The sequence below is a fragment of the Tupaia chinensis genome, unplaced genomic scaffold (assembly GCF_000334495.1).
Source record: "Tupaia chinensis unplaced genomic scaffold, TupChi_1.0 Scaffold000290_1, whole genome shotgun sequence".
NCBI classification, from domain to species: Eukaryota; Metazoa; Chordata; class Mammalia; order Scandentia; family Tupaiidae; genus Tupaia; species Tupaia belangeri.
This window is the reverse complement of record NW_006159775.1, coordinates 4,670,824-4,675,167: the sequence shown is the minus strand read 5'-3', so window position 1 is coordinate 4,675,167 and position 4,344 is coordinate 4,670,824. Positions and strand designations below refer to the sequence as shown.

The 4,344-nt window shown below is 45.7% G+C and overlaps 1 non-coding gene and 1 pseudogene across 1 annotated transcript; one reads left to right on the top strand and one right to left on the bottom strand.

Moving 5' to 3' along the window:
• Positions 1 to 241: 241 nt before the first annotated feature.
• Positions 242 to 348, bottom strand: LOC114008132 (U6 spliceosomal RNA). Its single transcript, XR_003549692.1, has one exon. It is a non-coding gene; the product is annotated as a U6 spliceosomal RNA (small nuclear RNA).
• A 2,451-nt stretch (positions 349 to 2,799) lies between these two features.
• On the top strand, positions 2,800 to 3,967 carry LOC102480977 (STE20-related kinase adapter protein alpha pseudogene; annotated as a pseudogene).
• Positions 3,968 to 4,344: the final 377 nt, after the last annotated feature.

The window sequence follows — 4,344 nt, the reverse complement described above, 5'->3', positions numbered from 1 at the left end:
TCCCACCAGCAGTGTAGGAGGGTTCCCTTTTCACCACATCCCCGCCAACACTTATCACTTTTTATATTCTTAATCTTTGCCATTCTGACAGGTGTTCGGTGGTATCTCATTGTGGTTTGTATCTGCATCTCCCTTATGATGAGGGATGTTGAGCATTTCCTCATATGCTTTTTGTCTGTTCATATGTCTTCCTTAGAGAAATTTTTGTTCCGCTCATTTTCCCATTGCATAAGGCACTTGAAAAAATATGGAACACTTCATGAATTTGCTTGTCATCCTTGTGCAGGGGCCATGCTAATCTTCTCTGTATGGTTCCAAATTTAGTATATGTGCTGCCAAAGCGAGCACTTAATAGTGTTTTTTGAAGCACCAAAACTTCTCAATATTAATGAGGTCTGTCTGGTTCTTTTTTTTTTTTTTTTTTTTTTTTTTAGTGAACTGTACTTCTGGTGTTAGATCTAAGAAACCTTCGCTTAACCTAAGGTCTTGAATTTTCTATACTCTCTTTTCTGTTTACGTCTGTGGTCCATTTGGGGTTAATTTTGTGTATAGTGTGGTATGTGGTGACTGCATGTCCTTTCTACAGTGGATTGCCTTAGCACTTTTGATTAAATCAATGGACTCTAAGTAAAAGGATTCATTTTAGGACTCTCAATTCTATTCCATTGATCTTTGTATGTCTGTCCTATTGCCAGTATCGCATTCTTGACTGTGTTCATTCTAGAAGTAAAAGTCCTCTGATTTTGTTCTTGCTTTTCAGAATGTTTTGACTATAATAGGCCTTTTGCATTTTCATATAAATTTTAGAATCTATTTGTTAGCTTCTTTTAAAAATATGGTATATTCTTTTTTGTTTCTTTTTCTTTTTTTGTTTCTTTTTTGTTATTTTTGGTTTTGTTAGAGGATATGTGTGTTTGCCAGAGACAGAGAGATAGAGGGGGATGTGATAAAGCACCCCATGGGGGATGGGCAGACCACCACTCCTCTTCCCATCTCATTCCTTTTAGGATTTTGGTCATGCACACACATGCTTCTGGCTTGTTTCTCAAGCCACTGGGTCTGGGATTATAACTGCACGGTAGGCCATGTGGGATCCATCTGCTTTAACAGCAGATGGAGTCACCCCCGAATGCAATACATTCTTCTTTTTTTCTTTTTTTTTGGAGAGGTTTTTGCTATAGGGCACGTGTGCTTGCCAGATAGAGACAGAGAGATAGAAAGTGAGAAATCATCCCCCAGGGGGGATGGCCATGGCGCAATCCCTTCTCCTCCATTCTCCTCTCGGGATCTTGGGCATGCACGCACACGCGCCCGGCATGAGTTTAAGCCGCCAGGTCTGTGACTTGAACTGTGGTCAACTACATGGGAGTCCAGCGACATAGCCATTATGCTAACTGCTGGCCCCAGCAATACATTCTTAAATGTAGAAACAAACTGCTTTTAAAATTTTTTTTTGAAACAGGTTTAAAAGTGTTAGGTTTTTTTAAACAGGTGCCCCCTTTAAGGCACATGCACTTGCTGGAAAGACAAAGACACAGTGAGAGGGAAAGTGAGAAATCATCCCCCAGGGGGGATGGCCATGCTGCTGTTCCTTTTCCTCCATTCTCTTCCTGGGATCTTGGGCACATACACAGGCGCACCCAGTGTGATTTTGAAGCCTCTTGGTCCGTGACTCAAACTGCAGTAGACCATGTCAAAGTCCAGTGATATAACCACTACATCATCTACTGGTCTCCAAACTGCTTTTAAAAAAAATCTCATATCACTTTAAAATTAAAAAAAAAAAATTAGTTTTTGCTCTGTGGTGTTTGTGCTCACCATAGAGAGATAGGGAGAGAAGGAAAGAGAAATCACCCTTTTCTGGGGGCAGGGGGAACGGGGGGAGAAGATGGCCACGCCGAAACCCCCCCCTCTCCATTCTCCACTTGGGATTTTGGGCACACATGCACACGCGTCTGGCATGTTTTCAAGCTGCTGGGTCTGGGACATGAACCGTGCAGTTGTCCATGAAGGATTCACCTGCCTTAACCTCCACTCCATCTGCTGGCCCCTCGTATCACATATTTAATTTACTCATAATGAATGTAGTATGTAAAACAAATCTGCCATATTTAGAGACAGTTTTCTAAATATATCCATACTGGGGCTATGTTAACAAATATTCATAGCAATTATTCTTGGAGAACTAACACACTTCTCACCTGTAACTGGCCTGTTGTTCCACCTAGAATCTAAGTAACATATCATTTCCTAACATATAAATTCCTTAAAAAAAACCCTTCCAGCAGACATCCTGTAGGGTAAAAGTCCCCAAGAAAGAATTTACATAGTTTCTTTTTACAAACTGTTTACTTGAAGAAGATAGCGAGAACTCACTTTGGATGGCCACACTGCAGTCCCTTCATTCTCTGCTTGGGATTTTGCGTATGCACGCATATTTGCCTGATGTGAGTTTAAGCCTCGGGGTCTGGGACTCGAACCATGGTTGGCCATATGGGAGTCCAGCAACATAACCATTACGCCATCTACTGGTCCCTCCACTGCCATCTTTCTCCTATGGTCCACAAGATCTTCACCCTGACCTCTGACCTCTGCAGTGAGCATGAGCACCAAGTCATTTAACCTTACAATATAGTTTTGGTTTTCTTATCTATAAAATAAAGGCAGCAATATCCTACCATGGTGTAGTGGCCATAAAACTGAGGAGGAGCTGAGATGGGAATGGGACTGCTCACTAACACCAAGATCAGGTTTAAGTTTTTGAAATCGAAGTAGGTCTACACGTAATCTATTCTTGTAAACAAACCAGAGTGAAGTAGGACCAATGAGGCCAGCTCAGAGTTGATAGCATCCTTCTCTAAACATCATGAGTAGCTTCCCGCCAGAACGAGCATATTACAAGCTACTCACCATTATAGGCAAAGGGTTCGAGGACCTGATAACAAACCAACAGGGTGGGGCGGGTATGTGATAGTCTGAAGGATTAACCTAAAGCCTGTCCCGATGAGATGGTGATGTTAGTGCAGGGGGAGCTTCATGTCTAATTTCTTCAACCATCCCAACATCGCTCCATCCTGAGCCACCTCTATTACAGACAGTGAGCTGTGGGCCGTCACAGCATTCATGGCATATGATTCTGCCAAGGATCTCATCTGCACACACTTCGTGGATGATACGAATGAACTGCTGGTCATACACACCATGCAGGGGTTGCTGAAGGCCCTAGACTTCATCTACCAAATGGGGTATGCACACTGGAGCGTGTACACCGGCCACATTTTGATCTCACCTGTCTGGTTTGCCCAGCAACCTCAGCATGATCAGCCATGGGCAGCAGCAGCATGTGTTCCACAATTTTCTTGAGTACACTATCAAGGTCCTGCCTCGGTTCTGCCCACAGGTCCTCCAGCAGAATCTTCAGGGTTATGATGGCAAGTCTGACAACCACAGTATGGGAATCACAGCCCGTGAACTGGCCAGTGGCCACGTGCCCTTTAAGGAGATGCCTGCCACCCAGATGCTGCTAGAGAAGCCGAACAGCACAGTGCCCTGCCTGTTGGACACCAGCACCATCCCCTCCAAGGAGCTGACCATGAGCCCCTCGTGCTCAGCCACCAGCCCCTGGCCAGTATGAGCCCGGTTCCCAGCCTCCCCCAACCCTCTAGTGGTGACTCACTGCTACCACTGGATCTTCTCCCCTGACTTCCACTACTTTGTGGAGCAGTGTCTTCAGTGCCATGTAGACATGGGGCTGAGTGTCAGCATCCTTTTGAACCTCCTTCAAGCGGATCAAGTGGTATACCTGTGTGGGAGTTGCTTCGCCCTGTCTCCCCCATCCTGAGGGCAGCTAGCCTCAGGATCACAGTGGGATCTTTGGTCTGGTCACAGACCTGGAATTGCTGAGCTGGACCACTGGGAGTTCCGAACCACTGCAGACTGCATTGTAGCCCTGGCCGAGTGGGCCTGAGAGGGACCCTCCCTGAGGGCTGGCCACATTTTCACCCCCTTGGGAGCAGGTTGGGTGGAAAGAATATGCTTCCAGGGGGGCTGGTTGCTAACTAATGGGGGAAGAAATTCCTAGAGAGGCTTTTCTTTATTGTTCCAAGGTTTTCGAGACACCAGGGAATCCCCAAAACAGGAATCAGGATGGGCCAGAAAGGTACCATTCCCAGGTGATCTATTCAGAGGGGACAGAAGCTGCTCTCTGAGGCCCTGGGGGTTGAAGTCCAAGCCCAGAGTGAGATTTGTCTGCCCAGGCCACCACGACACTGCTCTTCCCATCACTTGTTCTCCTGCAACCTGATTCTATCCTCCTGTGCTCTCAATCCTATGGTCCATAAAGGG